The 24,915-nt window shown below is 40.8% G+C and overlaps 3 long non-coding RNA genes across 7 annotated transcripts; 1 reads left to right on the top strand and 2 right to left on the bottom strand.

Moving 5' to 3' along the window:
• Window positions 1-3,777: 3,777 nt before the first annotated feature.
• LOC118241343 lies at window positions 3,778-4,187 on the bottom strand. Its single transcript, XR_004775997.1, has 2 exons — window positions 4,040-4,187; window positions 3,778-3,932 (listed from the first exon to the last, which is right to left on the bottom strand). It is a non-coding gene; the product is annotated as an uncharacterized LOC118241343 (long non-coding RNA).
• Window positions 4,188-4,240: 53 nt separating this feature from the next.
• LOC118241341 lies at window positions 4,241-10,980 on the bottom strand. 5 transcript variants are annotated; one of them, XR_004775991.1, is made up of 4 exons: window positions 10,896-10,980; window positions 6,326-6,426; window positions 5,981-6,086; window positions 4,241-4,333 (listed from the first exon to the last, which is right to left on the bottom strand). It is a non-coding gene; the product is annotated as an uncharacterized LOC118241341 (long non-coding RNA). The 5 variants fall into 5 exon arrangements; XR_004775993.1 differs by lacking the exon at window positions 10,896-10,980 and adding an exon at window positions 10,729-10,887; XR_004775992.1 differs by lacking the exon at window positions 10,896-10,980 and adding an exon at window positions 10,481-10,722.
• Window positions 10,981-14,794: 3,814 nt separating this feature from the next.
• Window positions 14,795-15,160, top strand: LOC118241342. The gene is made up of 2 exons (XR_004775996.1): window positions 14,795-14,903; window positions 15,012-15,160. It is a non-coding gene; the product is annotated as an uncharacterized LOC118241342 (long non-coding RNA).
• Window positions 15,161-24,915: the final 9,755 nt, after the last annotated feature.

Genomic DNA, 24,915 nt, shown 5'->3' with positions numbered 1-24,915 from the left:
TTAATCCCCTACTACCACCTTCTGTAGCTGGTCTCTCTATGTTGAAATGGCCGTCCAGACTTAGTCTTTGAGTGTTGTTCACGCACATGGAAGGTGTTCATATTCTGAGTGAATCTTTTTACATGGTATTAGACCCCACATACTATGAGATGAGATGAGCTAGATCGCATAATCAGAAGAGGCATTGGCCACGCCCCTCTCAGAGTTCTTGCAATATAACCAAGTCAAGTTGGCACTCTGTATGTCTTATATTTTAACCAAACTGGCCGCAGTACTTTGTGCTGCTGAATTTTCTATTTGTGCCATATAAAACCTTGTTTACATTGTGTAACTGGTGTGACACCATAAAGGTGGTGACATAACTAGTGTAAACTAACCATGATGTGTCAAATAATATCTAATGCAGGAATGTAGAGTATTGGGATGGCAAGCTTGTGTAAAATGTCTCTTTGCACATATTGAATCTTTATAAAACAAACAGATCAAATAATCCACTAAATTCTTGAAATACACTCTCTTATGTAGTTACTTTTAGAATGGCTAAGTTATTTTTACTGTGGGAATTTGGAGTAATGGGATGGCAATATCCTGTTAAATGTCACTATATAGCACTACTTGAAGCTCTATAAAATACACAGATCAAACTCTTATCAAATTATCAACTGTTATTCAAGAAAGGATAGAGGCATCTAAAATCTTAAATATGAGCAAGCAAACCACATGGTGAATTGAGCAACACGGATACACCCACATCAGAACAAAGGACATAAATCAGAGATCAAGGTTGTGGAGCTGTCTGGTTTACAACAGCAGCGACGTCAGTCTTCCTAAAACTGTTACAAATTCATATCAAAGCACATCACATACTCCAAATAAAACACATTCAGGACAAAGAGAAAGGAAGAAGAAATGGACCAACTAATGTACACAGGAACCAAAATGATGACTAGCCAATCACAACACACAAATGATCACACAGACCAATGAGGTTAAGGCTGGCTTTAATTTTTCACCTTTTTTCCCCAGACTAACACTTTCATCACTGCTAAAATGCAAGCATAAAACTTCTGTACATTATGGAATCAGACACGGCCTGTAGGTGTGTATGCAATAAATCTTTTTGCTAATTGCACCGTCACGGGCATGTTATGATGATAGTATGAATTCAGTTTAATTTCTTGTCTACTCTGTATTGATCCCATAGTATCAGATATAGCTGGTAGACCTGTCTGTAATAGCTGTGTAAATAGTTTAGGTTCAAGGCAGAAATAAAGTGCTTGAAAGGTCAAACAGTTAGTTGAGAGAAGCAGCACAACCTAAATCTTTACATAAACTTATGCATCTTTGAGGAACAGCCTGATTTACTTGCACACAGCCAATCAGAAACTGATGCTAGGTATTGCAGATTGGATTGTTCGTGTAGTTGAGAGTCAGAAAAGAGAGAGAATTTATAGTGCACTATGGTGGCTATTGTGGGAGTTACGCCAGAAAAACACCTAAGATTTTTTGTCATATTTCATTAATGACTGTTTATGGTGGGTTAATGTATGTGTAAATCATGTAGAGATACTTGCAATTAGAGTCTGCAGGGCAGTAGATCTCATGGAGTGGAGCTGGAACTAAACTCTGCTTACAGAACAGCAGCTCCTAATTCTGTTCATTTGTTTATACATGAAGTCTTGTATACAGCTCATATCCTCCTGGTCCTCATGGTGCCATTGTGTCTCAGATCATCCCCAACAGATGATGCTGTTCACTGTGCTGCTTCTCAGAGTGAATTGGTGCAGGCAAAAGTGAACCATGAAATGAACACAGGAAAACTCAGCCAGTTTAGATGGTTGTGATTCATACTGTGTGTGTGGGTATGTGTGTGTGTCTCTCTCTGCTACACTATCTGGTTAAAGTGTTGAGGGGTGTGATGAAGGAAACGGATACAGCACACATTCCTGCCACACAGGTGTAGTATAACACAACCACACACTGCTCCTGTGTGTGTGTGCTGGTCCAGCTGGTGCGATGATGTTGATTTTGTTGTTGTGTATGTATGCATGCATGCATGCAGGAGAAGGTCATGGGTAAGGTAGATGTAGCCAGAGTGACTTCCTGTTTCAGAAACGCCCTTGTGTCCTTTATGACTCCCCGAAAAAGCCCCCTCACAGGAGACATGTTCATCAGCGTCTTCAACAGATTCCCTGTGAGAGAACGAACACACACACAGCCTCACATACAAACGTGTACCACACCTAATGACATACAAATTCAGCACATACTCAAAACATGCAAAAACACAGATTTGTTCATATTTGGCACCTATAGAATTGAATCTGTTCTGGTCTCAGTAGCTCAACAGTAGCCCCCCCCCGAAACACATGGTACGGCCTGCCGCGTGCAGGGGGGTTCACCCTATTTGTAACCACACCCTCCGTAACTGCACGGGGTTACCCTCGTATCTATTTAAACCCCTGCTAGTGTGTGTATTGTGGTAGTCATTGTTTGCTGAAGTCTGTTTAAATGTGTGTATATCCATTGTTATGTAACCTGTGTCTAGTTATATGTACCGTTATGTCTGTCGCTAATGTGTGGGTGCCACTGTTGTTGTTCGTGTTTTCGTTAATAAATGTTTCAGTATTGAGGGAGTCTGTGCGTCCTGCTCCACGCCCATCGTCACTGGGGCCAGCAGCAATGTTAGTTACTGTAATATAATTATAACATTCACATTCTCCACCTGCCTCTGCTGGTGATGGAGCTGATAGAGTAATGTTACACAGCAGGGCTAATGCTCTACATAATAATTGGTTAAAATATAAGACATACAGAGTGCCAACTTGACTTGGTTATATTGCAAGAACTCTGAGAGGGGCGTGGCCAATGCTGAAATGGGCCACATGTGACACCACTCTTCACAGAAACATCTTGGTCTTCCCCTGTAGATTATTCTGTCAACATTATAATGTTGTTTATTTTAAACCCTCCTTTGCTATAATGAGGTGTTAAAGGCTCTCATTCCTGAGAGCCGCTGGTCAGACATGATGACAGCAGAGAGCTGCACTCGTGCTCGTGATGACGACAGACCTCTGACACTTCTGCATTAAAGTGGCGCACGCAGCCTGTGCGTAGGTCAGCACTCCCCGGTCTGCATGGACACACCTGCTCATCTGGGTCACCGGGACCGGAGCTCAACCCGGTGGTGCAGTGGATGTCTGGGTGCAGGTCTGGAGCTCCACTCTGCTGATGGAGGCAGTCTGATTAAGGCCACCAGTGCACTGATGGAGTCCGCTCAGAACTCTGGGGTCCAGTGGGACTGATGTGTTGGGGTCTGCTTCCAAGGCTCTGATTGGCTGGTCCTACCCCACTCATAAACCCTGACCCTAATCATAGCATCAGCATCACTCAAAGGCTTGGATTTCTGAACCTGCTGGCTCTATCCTCTTGTAAACATCTGTTGTAAAAAGCACTATATAAATAAAATTTGATTGAATTTTGATTGAAAACCAGAGGCAAGAAAGTGGTTTCTCTTTATCCTCAGTCATAATGAAAGCTCATGAATCTTTTATGTAAATGAGATTTTACACTCAGAATGAATATGCTACATAAATAAATAAAAACATTATTGTTGTTGATGGTGTTAACAATACCCAGTGTTACACTACTTGATCAAATAAACTGATTATATTATTCATTACTGGTGTCCCAGATCGTGTAAACTCCACTATCAGATGGTGCTGTTTCTCTCAGCTCAACAGCAGAGATAAGAGATGCTCTCTGGGTGTATTCATCTTTACATTGTAATGAGCTTCCAGCCACTGTGCAGATCTGTCCACTAGAGGGAGCAGCTGCACCTGTGCTGTTATAAATCACCTTCACTGACTCTGATATGGGCAAATCCAGCACCAGATTTTCATTGGACTTGATCCAAACTGAAGAATTCAATGCTGAAAACAAAAACCATCAGGAACTTCAAATGGGTTCAAATTTAATACACACTATTAAACCTAAATCATTAAGGGTTAACTGGCAAAGACTAAGAACAAACCCTTACCCTTTATCTGTAGACTCACATCACAGATGTCTACACCATCACACTCACAGGTGTACCAGAACCTCTTCGTGTAATCAGCATCAGTGATGGTGAGAGAGAGATCTCCCTTCAGGTACTGATCATGTGACATGTGAAATCCCCCCTTTGACTGGCAGGATGTCTGGACACACTGAGCCAGAATGTCACGTTGTTTATGGAACACAGTCCATGTGACCAGACCAGAACACATCTGAGTGCAGGGGAGAGTAGCATCATCATGAAGATTCACCTTTACTGAAGAGGTCAATACAGGCACTGAAAAATTAAGAAAGTGAAGTTTTATAAGGCATTAAATAACAAATATAGAATAAAAACAGAAACAAGTGCATAAGACAATGAGACTGCACCCCTTTTAGACCAGATCAGTTATGGAGGACTTTGCTACCTTGAAGCCTGCTTTCCTACTCCTCTAACCCCAATGTCACACCCCCTCCCCCAACACTACTGCATATGTTTTGGAAATGGCAAAAGCTCTACACATTCTAGCAAATCATCTTTGAGACCTTCTCTAGGATAGTGAGCATTTAAAGGGAAAGAACCCATTCCACCCACATACAGTCACTTGGTCAGTGAAGTCATGTCCCATCCCCATATCATGGAGAAGATTAGATATGCTGTCAGAAAGTCTACCAGAATACTATTCAGCAACCTTTCCTAACCTTTGTTGAGAACATAGAAACTGACAGCATAACAATATTGTTGGGTGGGCTCAAACCTACATCAGCTAGGTGATGACACCGACAGCCTACTGGGTGAGCAACCACGCTCTAATGATGGTGGGCCTGTGAGCAGAACAGTTAGATCTTGGAACAGATAAAACAAGATGAAAAACTGAACCACCTCACCAAGCATGGAAAAAGGGAGAACAAAGGACAGCACAGGAAGAATGGCATACACTGGGGAAAACCAAACTAAAACTTTCCAAACAAAAGCAGAAACCTGGAGGAACTTTAATGGCTAAGGGAAGCCTCAGGAGAGAGACAGACTCAAAAGGGAAAACTAGAGAAAGAAGGGCACATGTAAAAACCCAGACACCTTTGCAGAGCAGAAGAGAGGTACAGCACAAGAGCTCACAGACCTCAATACCCAGAGGTACCAGCTAGGACATTGGCTCAAAACTTTAGCAAAGACCCAGCACTAAGTGACTGGGTCACTGAGCGTTTACAGATCTAGCCCAGCTGTCAGGCATCAAGCCTGATTAGTAGTGTGGTTGACTCAAGTTCTCCTTCTGGTGGCCGGGGGGCCTCGGCCTGGTGCCAGCCCTTACAAATATAACCTATTCTGTCCTTTGATTTTACGTGTATTGTCTGTTTGTCTTTTATAGAAGTCTGACAATGCATTATGTTTGTATGCTAATGTCTGGTATAAGAGAAGAATTAAGTTTTTTACACTTATGATATAATGTGAAAATTAACAGACACGCCCCACCCCTCCAAAAAAACCAAAACAAAACAAAAACCACACCCACAGAACTCAAGAGCTTTATAGAGAGATACCAGAGAAATTGCAATAGAGGAGCCCCAGGGTTTGGTCTCATAAAGGGGAGAATGACAAGACTGAACACCAGCCTGTGTGGGAGCATATTACTGAAGAGAGGCTCTGTTCCTCTCTCTAGTACCCAAGGTTGGCTATATTAGATATCAGGTAAATATTCGTCTCTATCACTTGTTAAATATATCCAATACCAAATAAAATGGCTGCAACCTTCATGTATCGATAACAAAATAACATTTACCTCAATTTATATTCTGCCATTTACTAAATGTTTTCTATGCTCAGGTATGTTCTCCGTTTTCTATGCTGAGCACAAAAGATATACAGTTATAAAACTGGATTATAATACAACAGAATAGGACCAAGCTGAAACATTTAGAAAACAAAGAAGCCATTCTGTCAACTTACCGGTTATGACCTTAAGCACAGATAACAGCAGGACCCAGGGACACATGCTATAGGATGGCATGGCTGAGGAGAATCTAGTCAGTACTGTAGGGATCACTGGAAGAATCTGGAAAATTATAATAAGCCAGTTATTCAGTGCCCTAATCAACATTACCTTAAAAGAACAAGACTATCAGTTTTTTAAAAACAATTAGTGCTTAATAATTATTAATGAGCAAATTTTATATGAATCTTCTAAGAACACTTTAAACCATTTTCTAAAGTCATGTAAAAATATATTATGATGATAGGAGAGTGTTTAAAAAAATATGTCCTCCACAGTGGACATTTGTACTTATTACCTACCTTTTTTCTCTGTATTTTCAATTACGAAGGAAGGTATTCACTGTCAGAGGTAGAGAGAATGTTACTGCGAATTGTTCATGAAAACTCAGATATTGAGTTGTCTGATGAAAAAGATCAAGATGCAGTTTTTGAGGCAGAGGACTGAGAGAGCTTAGAGGATGAAACTGAGATAGGGCAAACAGAGGCAGAAAAGTCAGAGCAAGCAAAACCGTCCACATCCAGTCGCTGTCCACTTCGGGGCAGGACTACAATGTACACATTGACTTTATATTCTCAAGATAATATATGACCATTTACATATATACATATACATTTTTACTTACATTTTTTTTTCACAAAAATGATTTATTCTGATAATTTATTCTAACAATAATTGAGAGTAATATTCTTTTTCTACCTTTATTATTTTCCTAAGATTCAACCCTCAACTGGATAATTCTCCCATTGTTCAATTGTCCCATTAAGTAACGATGCCATAACACACCAAAATTGGACCCCAATGAATTATTTTCAACAGTACATTGATTACTCTGTGTTTGAAGAAATGGCTGTGCGCACAAACCAACGTGAAGTCCTTGTGTCTGGAACAGCACTAAACACCACTCCTGAAGAGTTGAAAACATTCATTGGCAGTTCTGTCTACGTGGCCTGTCTAGGATATCTAAATATACAGATGTATTGGGCCTCAAACACCAGAGTTCAAGTAGTGGCAGAATCCATGACCAAAAATCTATTCTATAAACTAAGAAATTCCATTAAGATTGTCAATGACCTTGATATTTCAGATGAGGACAAAAGCAGAGACCTCTTGTGGAAAGTCAGGCCCCTTCTGAACAAAGTGAGGCAAGGATGTCTAAATCAGCTTAGAACAGGAAAATTGTCCATTGATGAGCAAATGATTCCGTTTACTGGTCGCTGCCCAATTCGCCAGAATGTACCAGGCAAACCATACCCGACTGGATTGAAGCTGTTTGTCTTGGCCACACCAAGTGTTATGGTCTTAGATTTTGTGGTTTACCAAAGTAAGACCACCTTCAGAGTCACAGAGGGACTGGGCATTGGAGAACAAGATGCTCTTTATTTGGCAGAGACTGTTTCCAGAGGAACCCACCTGTTTTTTGACAGGTTCTTTACAAATGTCCTGGACACCATGATGGAGAAATGCTTGGGAGGTACAGGAACTCTCATGAAGAACAGAATTCCAAAGGAGTGTAACATTATAGGGGATCAGGCCATCAAAAGGAAAGGAAGAGAAGCATCTGAGATGGTGGTCAGGTGAGATCCTGAACTTGCTGTCAAGTGGTTTGACAACAAACCAGTTAACCAGTTGCTAAGTTTCTATAGGATGGCCACTCGCACTCGGAAATGGACAGTGCATACAATTTTCCACTTTTTTGATTTGGCAATCACCAATGCATGGCTTCAGTATAAGACTGACTGACTGCTAAGTTCTGGCAAAGAAACCACTGCAGTTCCTTGAATTCAAATTGCTCCTTGGTGAGCAGATGATTACTCAGGTCCAAGTAGGAATCTCCAGTGAGAGTGAAGATGACACTCCCCCACATCAAAAGTGGAAACATACTAAGATTATGACATTGTAGTGTTTTAACTGTAGGAATTTGGAGTAATGGGATGGTGATATGTTGTTAAATGTCTATTCAGTTGACTATATATCACTACTTGAAGCTCTATAATAGTCTGAACTAGTTGCATTAAACAGTGACTGCGTGCGGGACAGGTGTCGGTGTTCGTAACGGACCTGCTAAAGACAAACTAGAGCAAGAAAACGGGCTGACAGGCCTCACCAGACAACAGCTAATGAGCTAGCAAGCGTTAGCGTGGCAGCTAAATATAAGAGAGAGATGGTGTGTAGCGTTTGGTCATATAGATAATACTTCGCATTTGACGGCTCGACTTTATCGACAGATAGTCTGTATAATGTACAGTCAGACGTCTTTATCGAGTGATGACGGAGCGTTTCGACAGGGCGCCCGGCGCTGGCAGGACACGGGGTGCGTCGAGCGGTCCTGGCCCGGGGGACGCGGGGACGCCCGTGTGTCCGTGTTCAGCCAGTGGGAACCCCGAGGACAGTGGAGGTAGAGCTGCCGCTGTAGCTGTGGTTAGATATCTAGACACGATACGTAACTTTAACTAATCAGCCCGTTGTAAATATCTTAGCCATGTTAGCGCCTGGCCTGTTTCAGAAAAGCTAGCTAGCCTAGCTAAGCTATCCTAGCCAGGAAACTGAAAGTAACATTTACTCAGAGCTCTGCTGAATATTGGTAGCTTATCCAGGTTATTTAGACTTAAGACGACCGTGTAGCTGTCCTAATATTCATGAATACTAGCCTATGCGAGCTATCTACTGTGGGATTGTATAAACTAAGTGAATGCTAAGATTACATAAATAGAGAATAATGCACAAAATGGAATAGGATTAATGCTTGAATTAATAAAATAATTGCTGTATGTGCAGACATAACAGGAAATGCCTTAGACGTGCATATGTGCGATTGTGCAAGAAAACGTGTGTACATGACAGTTAGACAGAGGCGACGGCTGAGATGGAAAAGTACTAAGCAGAAGTGGCGCAAGGCAAGAAAACTATAAGTCTGTGTGTTGCGAAGTTATGCTTTAGATCTCACTCGCACTGTGCTGTGAAGTGACATCTCCAGAGCTCTGCCTTAATAAAAGGCCACAAGGTAATGCATTGCTTCCGGTCTCTTCTTTCTTGCATTAACAGACACGACACTACGCAGTTAACACTGGCTTACTATATTACTAGCTAGAGTTAGCTGAACAGTTAGAAGATAATGTCCACAGCCACATATCTGAATTAACCTTGTTCAGATGACATTGCTGTGTTAAACAGGTCACACAGGATGTCAAGTTTATGGTTAGTTAGCTATATTTATTACATTACTGTTACAGAAACACCAAACCCAAATTATTTTAGCTGGGTAGCTAACTATTTATTATTATGCTAAATGGGTGTTTTCACACACATCTGGACACACAGTGAGGTGAAGGCTTTTGGAGGATGGCTTGGCTTCAAGAAGGGCCACAAAGATGCCACTTCTCTCCCAGAAAAACAGGACAGACTGATATTCTGCAGGAAGTAAAGGGATTGGACTGCAGATGACTGGGGTAAAGTTACTTTCTCTAACAAAGATGTCCCCTTCAGACTGGGACATCTAGACAAATGATTGTCTGGAGAAAAAAAGCTGAGCTCTACCATCAGTCCTGTGTCATGCCAACAGTGAGGCATCCTGACACCATTCATGTATGGGGTTGCTTCTCATCCAAGGGAGTGGGTTTGCTCAAAATGTTTCCTGTGGTCAATCCTCAAAAAGAGGGTGGACAAACACAGAAATTGTGATCAACAGCAAGCACTGATTAGGCAAGAATGTGTTGCCATCAGTCAAGACTTTGCCCAGAAGCTAATATCCAGCATGCCAAGGTGAAGCATTAGTCTGAAATGCTTAATTGTACTTAGCTGCACCATATAAACATCTAATAAACTGAGGCAGTAAACTTTGTGAAAACCAAAATTTGTCAGTGTCGAGTTTTGTGTCTGACTGCACTGCTAGTATTTGATGATAACTTCCGAAATCTCTCTCTACATGGATCTGGTTTAGCGTATCTGAACAGTCATCATAATGTGTGAAGGATGGGACAATGATCAAGCCCAAGCATTAGTGCAGAAGCCCTCACACTTCTTAGATTAACGTCTATAAGAGCACAAACACTCCTCTTCGTGTCTGTTGAAGTTGTGTTACGGAAGGAGAGCCGGTGTAGGCCCGATAACTGTTGCTAACTTAGCAGCAATAGTGCTACAAGGTCAATATGGATTAAAGCATTTATATTTCATATGTAACAAGCCATACGGCTCTAAATGTAATTTCTGGGGAACTGATGATCCCATGTAGAAATAACCATCATACTCCGATAGGGTACATTTCCAGTTAACCTAGCTAGCGTTGTAGCTAGAGACGTTAGCGAAGCTAGGAGAGCTAGCTAACAAGCACGGACCCGGAATGAGAACATTTCTGAGTTAGCGGGCTTTCAGCAAACTATCGGATGTGTTTACACAAAATAAAGCTAAATCGTAACTGTTGTAGTTCCATTTCATGACTTAGATAGTAAGATAGTTACCTTAAAAACAACCACCGGGTCCGAAATCAGTGTTCAGAGCAGCCCGTGGGTTAGGTAGCGTTAGCTGACCAAATCCCAAGCCGTTTTGTTTGTAAACATATCAACTACTCACCACTCTGGTGGGTTTATTTATTTGTAAACATATCAGCTACTCACCACTCTGGTGGGTTTATTTATTTGTAAACATATCAGATATTCACCACTTTGGTGGGTTTATGTATTTGTAAAATTATTAACTAGCTACTCACCACTCGGTTGGGTTTATTTATTTGTAAACATATCAACTAACTACTCACCACTCTGGTGGGTTTATTTGTAAACATATCAGCTAGTTACCACTCTGGTGTCAAACAGCTCTCTGCGTAAGGAAATCTATAGAGTGACATAAGTGTCTTAGATATGAAACCACAAACACCCTGGAACTGAGCAGAAAAGCAGAAACGGAAACCACAAGCCACAAGTTTCCGGTGAGTCTGCCCTGCAGGCTTGGCACGAGCCCCCATCATCTCTAGAGGAGGTTTCTCGCTCCTTTAGTTCACACAATGAAAATCTAAAATAAACATGTTCTTCAACTTATTTAAACATATCTTGGGTCTAATGCACCTAAAGAAAGTGTGTGTTAAAGCATATGTAGATGAGAAAAGTCTTATTTTTTGGAAATTCAAACCTTCCATTTTTTTCTGTTAAATCCACTACATTTATAAAGATCACTTTCTTAGCTACTCATAAGATTTCCTAATGGGTGAAGGTGGATAAAATATAGAGCAATATTGTGCAAATAGCTAATCAGTTCACTATAGTATATTTTAAAATGACAAAAAACACAAATCAAATGATCAGTTCACTCTGTGATCTTCTTGGAAAACACTTTGCAACATATTCAAAATATGACATTGCAGTGTTTTTACTGCAGGAATGTGGAGTATTGGGATGGCAAGCTTGTGTAAAATGTCTCTTTGCTTCACTATATATATAACACATATTGAATCTTTATAAAATAAACAGATCAAATAATCCACTAAATTCTTGAAATACTCTCTCTTATGTAGTTACTTTTAGTATGACTAAGTTATTTTTACAGTGGGAATTTGGAGTAAAACATGAAAACTTTGGTATTTAAGGCCTCCAGCATTTTAATATATCTGCAAAAATGCCTTCCCTTAAAACACATCCTCTCACACCCTTACACTTGCAGTTTCCCCTTATGCCATAAACTTCCACTGGTGTGTGAGAGAGAGAATGAGAGTATGCGAATGTATGAGTGATGTGTGATGCAGGTGACACGGGCAACACAGAGGACGTCAGAAGTGACAGGAAGTGCTTAGAAAGTCAAGACGGAGCTGTACTGATGTAACAACAAAAAGGAAAACCCCCAGTCTAGCTCTCTCTAGGCAATGTTGCATCTTCTAGAGACTCCGTAGTTACAACCGCTAATGTGCAGTGCTGTCTTGGGTTTAAATAGGGGTGAAGGGAAATAAGGAACAGGTGAACACAATTAATTGTTGTTGTTGTTGTTGTTGTTGTTGTTGTTGTTGTTATATATTAGTATTATTATTATTACTATATTTATGATTGTTAATTTTCATGACAAGGAATGGCTTTGCAATTAATTGCAATTCATCTGATCACATTTCACAATCTAGAATGCAAATTGCTGCCATGAAAACTGAAGCAGCAAACTTTGTGAAAACCAAGATTTGTGCTAGTTTCAAAACTTTTGACCATGACTGTATGCTTTATGCTGTATGCTTTCATTTGATTCACGTGCTGATGACAGTCTGACTCGTTACCCTTTAAAGGGGTATCACAGAATCTAATCTGCTGCAGAACTAATTGTTTTAAAAAACTTTGATTGTCTTGTTCTTTTAAGGTAATGTTGATTAGGGCACTGAATAACTGGCTTATTATAATTTTCCAGATTCTTCCAGTGATCTCTACAGTACTGACTAGATTCTCTTCAGCCATGCCATCCTATAGCATGTGTTCCTGGGTCCTGCTGTTATCTGTGCTGAAGGTCATAACCGGTAAGTTGACAGAATGGATTCTTTGTTTTCTAAATGTTTCAGCTTGGTCCGATTCTATTGTATTATAATCCAGTTTTATAACTGTATATTTTTTGTGCTCAGCATAGAAAACAGAGAACATACCTGAGCATAGAAAACATTTAGTAATTGGCAGAATATAAATTGAGCTAAATGTTATTTTGTTATTGATACATGAAAGTTGCAGCCATTTTATTTGGTATTGGATATATTTAACAAGCGATAGAGACAAATATTTACCTTATATCTAATATAGCCAACCTTGGGTACTAGAGAGAGGAACAGAGCCTCTCTTCAGTAATATGCTCCCACACAGGCTGGTGTTCAGTCTTGTCATTCTCTTTATGAGTGCAGGTACCAGGCTGGTTGGGATAGTGGTATATATGCGGTTGAGTGCATTCCTCAAGTAACCCTTTTCTCTCAAGCTTCTTCCCTTTATGAGACCAAATCCCTGGGGCCCATCTACTGGGATTTCTCTGGTATCTCTCTATTAAGCTCTGAGTTCTGTGGGTGTGGTTTTTGTTTTGTTTTGTTCTTTTTTTTTGAAGGGGTGGGGGTGTCTGTTAATTTTCACATTATATCATAGGTGTAAAAAACTCAACTCTTCTCCCATACCAGACATTAACATACAAACATAATGCATTGTCAGACTTCTGTAAAAGACAACCTGACAATACACGTAAAATCAAAGGACAGAATAGGTTATATTTGTAAGGGCTGGATCTGTAAAAACTCAGTGACCCAGTCGCTCAGTGTTGGGTCCTTGCTAATGTTTTGAGCCAAGATCCTAGCTGGAAACTCTGGGTATTGAGATCTGTGAGCCCTTGTGCTGCACCCCTCTTCTGCTCTGTGAGGGTGTATGTGTTTTTACACGTCCCCTTCTTTCTCCAGTTTTCCCTCTTGAGTCTGTCTCTCTCCCGAGGCTTTCCTTAGCCATTCGAGTTCCTCTAGGTTTTTGGTTTTGTTTCGGAAGTTTTAGTTTGGTTTTCCCCAGTGTATTGGGGATGCCATTCTTCCTGTGCTGTCCTTTGTTCTCCCTTTTTCCACGCTTGGTGTGGTGGTTCAGTTTTTCTTTGTTTTATCTGTTCCAAGGTCTAACTGTTGTGCTCACGGGCTCACCATAACTAGAGCATGGTTGCTCACCCAGTAGGCTGTCGGTGTCCTCACCTAGCTGACATGGGTTTGAGCTCACCCAACAATATTTTCATGTTGTCAGTTTCCATGTTCTTAGGAAAGGTTGCCAAATAGTATTCTGGTAGACGTTCTGGCAGCGTATCTAATCTTCTCCATGGTATGGGGATGGGACATGACTTTTCTGATCCAGTTACTGTATGTGGGTGGAATGGATTCTTTCATTTAAATTGTGACTTTCCTAGAGAAAGTCTCAAAGATGACTTGCCAGAATGTGTAGAGCTTTGGCCATTTCCAAAATGAATGCAGTAGTATTGGGGTTACAGGAGTAGGAAAGGAGTAGGCTTTAAGGCAGCAAAGTCCTCCCTCACTGATCTGGTCTAAAAGGGGTGCGGTCTCATTGTCTGATTTATGTTCTTATGCAGTTGTTTCTGTTTTTATTCTATATTTTTGTTATTTAGTGCCTTTTAAAACTCCAGTTTCTTAATCTTTCAGTGCCTGTATCGACCTCTTCAGTAATGGTGAATCTTCATGATGATGCTACTCTCTCCTGCCAAATAGTTGCCAAATAGTATTAAACATTGTGGTAGACTTTCTGACAGTGTATCTAATCTCCATGGCGTGGGGATGGGACATGACTTCCCTGATCCAGTGACAATATGTGGGTGGAATGGGTTCTTTCCATTTATATGCTCACTATCCTAGAGAAGGTCTCAAAGATGATTTGCTAGAATGTGTAGAGCTTTTGCCATTTCCAAAACATATGCAGTAGTGTTGGGGGAGGGGGTGTGACATTGGGGTTAGAGGAGTAGGAAAGCAGGCTTCAAGGTAGCAAAGTCCTCCATAACTGATCTGGTCTAAAAGGGGTGCAGTCTCATTGTCTTATGCACTTGTTTCTGTTTTTATTCTATATTTGTTATTTAATGCCTTATAAAACTTCTTTCTTAATTTTTCAGTGCCTGTATTGACCTCTTCCGTAAAGGTGAATCTTCATGATGATGCTACTCTCCCCTGCACTCAGACGTGTTCTGGTCTGGTCACATGGACTGTGTTCCATAAACAACGTGACATTCTGGCTCAGTGTTTCCAGACATCCTGCCAGTCACAGGAGGGATTTCACATGTCACATGATCAGTACCTGAAGGGAGATCTCTCCCTCACCATCACTGATGTTGATTACACTAAGAGGACCTGGTACACCTGTGAGTGTGATGGTGTAGACATCTGTGATGTGAGTCTACGGATAGAGGGTAAGGTTTGTTCTCTCAGTCTTTGCTAATGAACCCTTAATGATTTAGGTTTAATAGTGTGTATTAGATTTGAGCCCATTTGAAGTTCCTGATGGTTTTTGTTTTCAGCATTGAGTTCTTCAGTTTGGATCAAGCCCAATGAAAATCTGGTGCTGGATTTGCCCATATCAGAGTCAGTGAAGGTGATGTATAACAGCACAGGTGCAGCTGCTCCCTCTAGTGGACAGATCTGCACAGTGGCTGGAAGCTCATTACAATGGAAAGATGAATACACTCAGAGTGCACACTGCTTTCTTGCATCATGAATGGTCTGTTTATTGTTTGTCAGACTGTAATATGTAATTATGAACAGACTGGTCTTTACATCAGCTGTTGTAAGTGTCCTGGTTCTCAAACTGAGGCCTTAGTCCTGCTGTTGTGTGCATGTAAATTTTATCTAATTATGCTGTGTGTTAATATGTAAATGTAGTCAGTGATGGTGTAGTGATTATGTACCAGAGTGAACACTGAACCATCATATGAACTACAGTTTAAACTGTATAAGACACATGTTAAAACCATACACACATGATTATAACTCTGTACGGTTTATATTTACTGACAATTGTGTGTTGCAGAAGTCCAGCCGTGTCCAGATCAGAGCTCCACAGTGACGGTGTTGGCGGTGCTCCTGGCTCTGATGGGGGCAGAGCTTGTGGCAGCAGGGCTGGTGATTGTGCAGCTGAGGAAAAAATCTAATATCTAATATCTATGAAATACTTTGTTGCCTTGAAGGCAGACTGCTTTCAACCCCCCCACTGCACCCACATACAGTCACTGGATCAGGGAGAGCACGAGGCGTGATGACAACACACCTCTGACACTTCTGCTTTAAAGTGGCACACACGGCCTGTGAGCAGGTCAGCACTCCCGGGTCTGCACTGACACACCTGCTCATCTGGGTCACCGGGACAGGAGGTCAACCCGGTGGTGCAGTGGATGTCTGGGTGCAGGTCTGGAGCTCCACTCTGCTGATGGAGGCATTCTGATAAAGGCCACCAGTGCGCTGATGGGGTCCAGTAGGACTGATGCATTGGGGTTTGCTTCCAAGGCTCTGATTGGCTGGTCCTACTCGACTCATAAACCCTGACCATAATTATCGCATCAACATCACTCAAAGGCTCATATCTCAGAACCTTCTGGCTCTATCCTTCTGTGAACATGTGTTGTAAAAAGCGCAATAGAAATGAAATTTGATTGAAAAATAGATGCAGGAAAGCAGTTTCTCTTTATCCTCAGTCATAATGAAAGATCATGAATATTTTATGTAAATGTTTATGTAAATACAAGATTTTACACAAACATGCTACATAAATAAATAAAAGCATTATTGTTGTTGATGGTGTTAACAATACCCAGCATTAGAATACTTGATCAAATAAACTAAGATTATTAATGTATTAATAATGCAAACAAATCTATGTATTAATTTGCTATTTCCCATACAGTAGACAGCTCTGCCTTGACATCTAAAGTAAATGACTTTGTATGTAATATAGAATGTAATGTGAAAAATAAATTCTGGTTTTAAAAAGTTCTCTTTTCTACCACTAGGTGGTAGTAGCACTGTCAGTGTTACTACACCACCACCTGTTGTAGATCGACTCACTCTGGTTTTTTAGATCAATTACTTTGTCACTTTATCAGATGCCTAAATGACAGAAAAAATCCACACACACTCTGACAGGAGGTTAGTGTAAACAAGCAATGTAAACAAATATAAACACAAACAACTCCACCAACAAACAACTATGTACAAGACAAGCCTTATAGGTGCCAAGGAAACACAAGGAAACACAGAGGACCAAGGAGTGCAACTGAGAGAGATGAAAATATATTTATCAGGAATTGCTAAATTGCAGCGGTACCTAGAACATTTTTATTGTTTTGCTGTTGTTTTGCATTTTTGTTGATAGAAATATCTGACTAGGGTTACACAAGACAGTGTGAACTGCAGGGATCTTACACGTGTTTCCTGAACTTCCATGGAGTCCCGTAAGGATGCAAGAAATCCCCGGGCACGGATGTGATGATTTAAATCAAAGAGGAAATATTTTGATCCGTTTTCTTAAATCTAAATGCAGTTAGCATAAGTTACACATGGGATGACAGGCATGTTGAATTCTAACTTCTGCTCTTTGGATATGAAAATGTCCACTGACTATGACTGTGTAAATTATTCTGTAATCTGGATTAGGATGAAGTGCGCACGTCTAACCCGTCCTGCAGTGTAAGAGTTCATGGATGGGATTAAGGATTAACTCCTTCCACGTCCGAGTGCCAGTGATGGTTATTTAAAATGTAATCACAAGCAACAGAGATAACTGTGAACGTCTTGCTTCAGGTATCATTTTTTGATGTTACCATGGAAACAAGTGACCTGAAGTCCCCTACAGATTCTATATGATGATGTGAACCTCTTCAGAAAACACGTGATGACGTTACAGAAAACATCACAGATCACAAGTCCAACTTCCCCAAGAGCAGATATTTTTAAACTGGAATACCGCATTGTTCGGGGTAAGTGGACTGAATAGTGGGGCAGGTTCTAAGGGGGGTTTGTCCTCCTTCAGAGTGTTGGTCACAATGCAGGAGTGTTAGTGGTGATATTCAATTATGTATGTTCCAACACCAACACACTCACTATGCACATTAATATACAGACTCAGGTTTGTGAGAAGTATATCGATGATATGAAGTGAGAAGCATGTTATTAGAAATATGAGAAGTATGGTCTGGAAGAGAAAACAGAACATTCCAATAATAATTCCATCATTATCAATGTTAGGCACCCGTATACAGTAAAACATTAACAGGGAATCTACTGTGCAACATGAACATTTCGTAATTACTTAGGTTGTCCAATAGCGCCCTCTAGGAGGAGGATGCGGTACTGCTCCTCTTCTTACAGGAGGAGTTCCAGCTCGACACAAAGCTAAAGTTTCTGTGCTAATACATCACATATATTACGCACATGACTAACAGTTCAGTCCACACTAATGTTGCCTTACGGCACTAATAGTGAGAAGTGACATCATTATAGGAATAATAATGACAGTATTGAATTAGCAACTCAATTCCATAATGTGTTTACAATGGTCAGTCTTCAGTAATAACACACACACACACACACACACACACACACACATACCAAACGAACACAGGATGTAACACTCTCTTTGGTTAGTGTTTTTCAGTAATAGTCACCTGAATGCTTTATAGAGATTATGCTCTCCTGTCAGTCAAGAAATGCAGTAAACATTCACTGAGCCTCCTAAAGCTGGACTGCTTTCATATTACTGGGCTTTCCAGAAAAAAAGATTGATTAATACTTTGGTTCCACATCCAATATAATTTACTCCAGTTATTCTTTTTATGAGCCTATACACACACACACAAATATATATAGAGAAAGAGAGAGAGAGAGAGAGAGAGAGAGAGAGAGAGAGAGAGAAAGTCAGAGAGGGAGAGAGAGACAGAATGGTTCAGTATGGCACCAAGGATTATTTTCAGATGAATGGTGTGGACTGTCAGGTGTACAATATAATAAAGTCACTCTACAGTATCATCCAGCCGTGTAAAAAAAACAGAATACAAAACAAAGGAGTAAAACAAGATATCCTGAAATAACAAATAATGTAGAATATACTCCCATGGCAATCCCAGCCAGATAATTACTTTCAGTACTAGTAAAGTACAGTAATGAATGGGCACCTGAAATAAACATTTAAAAATGCAAATCAGGGTGGACAGTACCAAGATCAGCTGTAATTCCCTGACATGCCTGTGTGTGTTTGTGTGTGTGTGTGAGTGTGTCTGTGTGTGTATGTGTTTGTGTGTGTGTGTGTGTGTGTGTGTCTTTGTGTGTGTGTGTGTGTCTGTTTGTGTGTGTGTGTGTGTGTGTGTGTGTGTGTGTGTGTGTGTGAGAGAGAGTGAACGAGAGAGACATTTTATATGTGGAGTTATGGTGTGGACATGGGTGTGTGCACACTTCACTGTGCTAAATGAGGACATGCCTTCTTTGTGTGAGTGTGTGTGGGCATGTTAAGGCATTAGTGTAGGAGGTAGGCTATAGGGAATATGTTAGTGTAGGATGTAGGGTATAGGGAATATTTTAGTGCAGGAGGTAGGGTATAGGGAATATATTAGTGTAGGAGGTAGGGTATAGGGAATATGTTAGTGTAGGAGGTAGGGTATAGGGGATATGTTAGTGCAGGAGGTAGGGTATAGGTAATATGTTGGTGTAGGAGGTAGGGTATAGGTAAAAATTTGGTGTAGGAGGTAGAGTATAGGTAATATGTTGGTGTAGGAGGTAGGGTATAGGGAATATGTTAGTGTAGGATGTAGGGTATAGGGAATATGTTAGTGTAGGATGTAGGGTATAGGGGATATGTTAGTGCTGGAGGTAGGGTATAGGGAATATGTTAGTGTAGGAGGAAGGGTATAGGGGATATGTTAGTGCAGGAGGTATGGTATAGGTAATATGTTGGTGTAGGAGGTAGGGTATAGGGAATATGTTGGTGTAGGAGGTAGTGTATATGGGCTATATTGGTGTAGGAGGTAGGGTATAGGGGATATGTTGGTGTAGGACGTAGGGTATAGGGGATCTGTTAATGTAGGAGGTAGGGTATAGGGAATATGTTAGTGTAGGAGGTGCTCTGGCAGTTTAGTGTCAGTGTCATAAGAAAGGGAAGGAGTGTGTGTGTGTGTGTGTGTGTGTGTGTGTGTGTGTGTATGTGTGTGTGTGTGTGTGTGTGTGTGTGTGTGTGTGTGTGTGTGTGTGTGTGTGTGTGTGTGTGTAACTGAGAGAGACAGACAGTTAGACAGACAGTTAGTGGGGATGGAGATTTATTCTGCCCATGTCTTTCTCTCAGGTTCTGTTCAGGCTTCAGCCGAGGCAGAGTTTGGGTTCTGAAAAGTGCTCACTCCTCTCCATATTAAACAGACTTCATCATCATCATCACCTCTTTGAATGATGTTTGTTTGTTTGTTTGTTTGTTTGTTTAGCTCGTGCCTTTGCCGTGCTCTGCTTGTTGCTGGGAGCAGCATGGTACAGTCTGATGTCTGGAATCTCTGTGCTTGATGTTTTTCTGCTCTGCAGGTAAGTTTGTGTGTGGATATGTGTGTTCGTGCATGTGAATGTGTATATGTGTGTTTGTGTACATGAGTGTGTATGCGCATGTTTGTTCTGGCAACTCTGTACTCTGTATTCCTGAGTCACTACATCTCAAATCATCTCATGTCCGAGCTCCCATGTGGGGAAAACATTTACAGGCAACACACAGAAGACACAATGGGAGGAACGCACATGCAGCAATGCAGTAAGATGACAGGTGTGCTGGTAGCAGTTAGGAAGTGACAGCAGGTGTTTTGGTAACAGATGTTTTGATGACTGGAGTGTTAGTGACAGGTGTGTTATTTTTTGCAGGAGTGTGGTACTGGTACCCATTTGTCAATGAAGAACTGTTAGACACTGTGGAAAAGAATAACTATTGATCCCACGCACCTTCACACACACATGTACCCTCTGGATGTGAGTACTCTCACTGCTTGAAGAGTCACTGCAGGACTGACACTACACACGTTTATTGGATGCCCTCTACGTCCTAGAACACATACTGTTTTATACTATAGTATTTATAGAAAACCCACTATTTTAACATTCTCTCTCTCTCTCTCTCTCTCTCTGCAGGCTGAGCTCTACCCTGGTAAGTGCTGGGCATTCTGTGGTTCCCAAGGTTTCCTGATCATCGCTCTGTCCTATCCTGTCCGGATTACCTATGTTACCTTGGAATACATCCCTCGTAATGTGTCACCCACTGGACACATAAACAGCACTCCAAAGGACTTCACTGTTTATGTGAGTGTTGAAAAACACACACACACACACACACACACACACACACAAACATTGCCTGAGGCTGCTGTAAAGATTGTATTATGCATATGCATCTAATGTTAGGCATATGTATTAATGTTATGCATTATGCTGTGTGGGTATTTTAACCAAAGGTAAATACATGTAGCACAATAGTTTTAATTAATAGTTTTAATTAATAATTTGCCCTACCATCTCAGATAGAGCTGCTCCTTTTTAAGGGGTGTAATGTGTTCACATAAAATCGAGGAAAACTTCTTGGAACATTTCATTATGATGGAGAACCTATCCAGACCTACCAACTTCACGTAAGAAAGTTAGACAATCACTCACTAAAACACAGAAAGATGGAAACATTTACAGATCAGTTTTTATTCCAATAATTTTATAATGCTTATATAATGCTAGTAGTGTTAATATAATTAATAATGTATTAATGGTGCTAGTGTATATAATGTGTTTATATATATTTTACATATTCACACACAATATTAAAAGTATTAGTAATACTTGCTGTACATACACCTAACCTGAGTTCATTTATGGCATTTAGCTGACACTTTTATCCAAAGCAACTTACAATTCTGACTGAACACAACTTGAGCAATTGAGGGTTAAGGGTCTTGCCCAGGGGCCCAACAGTGCCAAACTGGTGGTGGTTGGACTTGAACTAGCACCTTTCTGACTAATAGTCAAGTAACAAAACTGCTGAGCTACCACTGTGCCCTGAGTAATCATGTGTGCAGTGTCTGCAGGATGAGTAGAATACTTATATGTGTTTCATATTATACTGTAAACTATGGAGAGTACATATTGATGATAAAATATTGACAAAGCATTTACTGCTGCTCTTTATGTCCTCCAGAAATTGTGTAAAGAATAATGCATCACACATGCAGTGTGTTTGTGTGCAAGCACACATGTGTGTGTGTGCGTGAGTGTTTGGACAAGGAATGTCCTTGATGTCCATATGTGTGTTTGTGCTGTATTATAGTGTGTAGTCCATGTTATAATGTTATATAATATTGTAGGATGTGGTGATATATTATAGTGGGGTGTATTGTTTTCAGGAGTCTTCCAGTGAGGTGTAGCACCTGGTGGAACTACCGGTCTACAGTAACTAGAGCTTAAATCTCTGATGTCATGCTCAAAATCCCCCACTTACTTCCTAGAGTCACTGCCCACACACTTTCTTAAGCAAATCCTACCTGAAGTAATCGAATCTTTACTAAATTTAACAAACTCCTCCTTAAATGTTGGCTGTGTTCCTAAATCATTTAAATTAGCAGTAATCAGACCACTTATCAAAAAATCTAACCTCGACAAATGTCACATGTCAAACTACAGGCCAATCTCAAACCTACCATTTATTTCCAAGATCCGAGAAAAGCTGTAGCTCAGCAGCTAAGCACATATCCGAATCGGAACCAAATGCATAAAGGATGTCAGACACTGGATGTTGAGAAACCTTCTCTCATGTAATGCTGACAAAACAGAGGTGCATCTATTAGACCCAGAGACAGCCAAGTCCTCTAATTACTCAATAAACCTCAGTGGAATCACAATCTTTTCTTCCCTAACAGTTAAACATTATTATGATTCCCAGTCTCTCGTTCGAAGCTCATGTAAATAATATTTCTAGGACTGCCTTTCTCCACTTTAGGAATATTTCAAAGATTAGGAACATGCTCTCCTCACATGATGCAGAAAAGCTAGTCCACGCATGTATCTATTCGAGATTGGATTAAATTAATGCCTTACTATTGGGCTGTACCATTAAGTGCCTATACAAGCTCCAGCTAGTTCAAAATGCAGCAGCCAGAGAACTCACTAGAACTAGAAAATCTGATCCCATCACTCCTATCTTAGCTACAAAACAATGGCTCCCAGTAAAATTTCCTATTGATTATAAAATACTTCTAATTACCTACAGTGTGTCTGGCTGTGGTCCAGGAGGTGAGGGGTCTCTAATCAAATCATATAAACAAGGGCCCGAAAAGGAGCTTCACATTTTGCTGTCCCAGTTGGAATTGCTCCGTTTTGTGAACAAAATGATTCTGACCTGATGAAGAGTCACTTTGGAATGTTCTAGAGAGGAATTTCTTGTGCTTACACATGGTGGTAGAACTGTGCACTACAAACTGATGCAGAGCTGCTTGTCCACTCGGGTCATGCATGCTCTGCTGGCCGGGGGACTCAGGAAGACTCACCTCACTAACACCTCTACAGATGTGTGAAAACGGTCATGCAGCCATTTGACCAAAATAAATGACACTGCCAGAAGAGACTTTTAGTAGAAGACAGAAACACATTTATAGTACAGCAGAGCCCTGTCAATACCAGGCAGTATTAATGGACTCTAGACCAATCCCATTAGCTCTGAGTTTATAATCAATGAACAGCATGTCAGTACATAGTATCTATACAGCTGGCACTGTTTTGTTGTCATTTGAATGCTCTGTTGTTGCACTAGTTGTAACGTTTCCACTCTGAACAAGCGTGAGGCAGAATACATATGCAGGGGGCAGTTTATTAATGGAGGAAAAACACAATCACTGAGGGCAAAATAACAGGGGCAAGGAGAAAACACTGAGGCAACATGATACACAAACTAAACAAATGGAAAAACAATGGCGAACCAACGAGCATAATTAAACACGACAGAACAAACATAACTTACCAAATAACCGACAAAGTAGAAGAGCAAACACAGGGTACAAATAACCAAAACAATCATGCACTAAACAGACTCAGGTGAACATGGGACAGGGAGAACCAAAACAAGGACCAGAACGAAGGAGCAGACGAGGGGTGGCGAAAACGAAACCAAGGAACAGAGCAGAGACACAAAGGAAAACAGACACAACCAGGAAAAAACAGAAATAGGGACACCAGGAGGGCAGCCATTCCTTACACTAGTAAAACCTTGCCCTATATAGTCTACTGACTTTCTGTTTAAGATCATATTTGTAGGCAACCAGGTAGTTTAAGGTAAATAGTAAATAATTTTTGGGCAGTCTGTAGTTGCTGCAGTTCTCATTTGTTCTGGAGGAAAGTGTGAGTCCATGTAAGAAAGGGGATGGTGGAGCTCATGTGTTTGCAAGCTCCAGATGTATTTCTACTGTTTGTGTGTATTTCCTTTAACCCTCCAGCCACCCAAACAGCACTGTGATGGGAAACAACAGCGCTGGAGAAGCTCGCTCAGCTGCTGGGGCCTTCCCACCTGCTCACCGGCAAGGAGGATCTCAGAGAGCACTTCCTCACTGCTGTCTTTCCTAAATGCCCAGTCAGCTAGTTTTAAAGTTAAATATTCAAATAGAAAATAAAGATGCAGAGTTCAGCATGAGTTGGAGAGAATATCTGGTCCTGTCCTTTATTGCAGGTTAACGTTAACAAGCATTATTGAAGCACCCTCCAGAGAATGTCTAACAATCACACACGAAACCCACATTTCATTCTGAAAGGACACAGAATCTCTATACTCCCTTATGTTCTATGTTATTAATGTCTAATGCAATGTTAGGCCTCCTTTCCCTGTAAACACTCTTTGTTTTACTTCACGTGCCACCGGGTGAGTCCTCAGCCGTGATTTGGTTTCACTTTCATTCCTGGTTTTCTTAGTTATTTTTTGGATGCACGTTTCTGATTAATGAAGTCGTTTGTAGGGCTGAAAGAAAGTCTGTATATATTCCACGTTTTAAAATTCAAATTCTTATATGTTATGTCTTGTTTTGTACATTGTTATATGTCAATAGACAAAGTTGTTCTCATTGACAGCTCATAGTATCCCACAGCAGCACACCTGTGCCCTCAGCAATGGCTGCACGTCTGGAGAACAAGCTGTTGTGGGGGCCCATACTAGTGTTAATCCAAGAGAAAGGGTGTGTGTTTGTGTGTAACTCTGTGTGCGAATGGTGATCTAATTCAATAAGAAGCACATTGCAATGTAAATGTGGAAGTGATGTGCAAGCTGTTTAGAGCCAAGTGTGCAGATGTGGATGTGAATGCATGTCTGTCCAATGTTTACATCTGTGCTGTGGTCATGTGGAGGATTCATAGTCTTTTATCCTCTTCCACATAGAATTTTTTATTCAT

The sequence above is a fragment of the Electrophorus electricus genome, chromosome 5, assembly GCF_013358815.1.
Source record: "Electrophorus electricus isolate fEleEle1 chromosome 5, fEleEle1.pri, whole genome shotgun sequence".
Lineage (NCBI taxonomy): Eukaryota > Metazoa > Chordata > Actinopteri > Gymnotiformes > Gymnotidae > Electrophorus > Electrophorus electricus.
The sequence above is the reverse complement of the archived record's forward strand: the minus strand, read 5'-3'. Positions and strand labels throughout refer to the sequence as shown.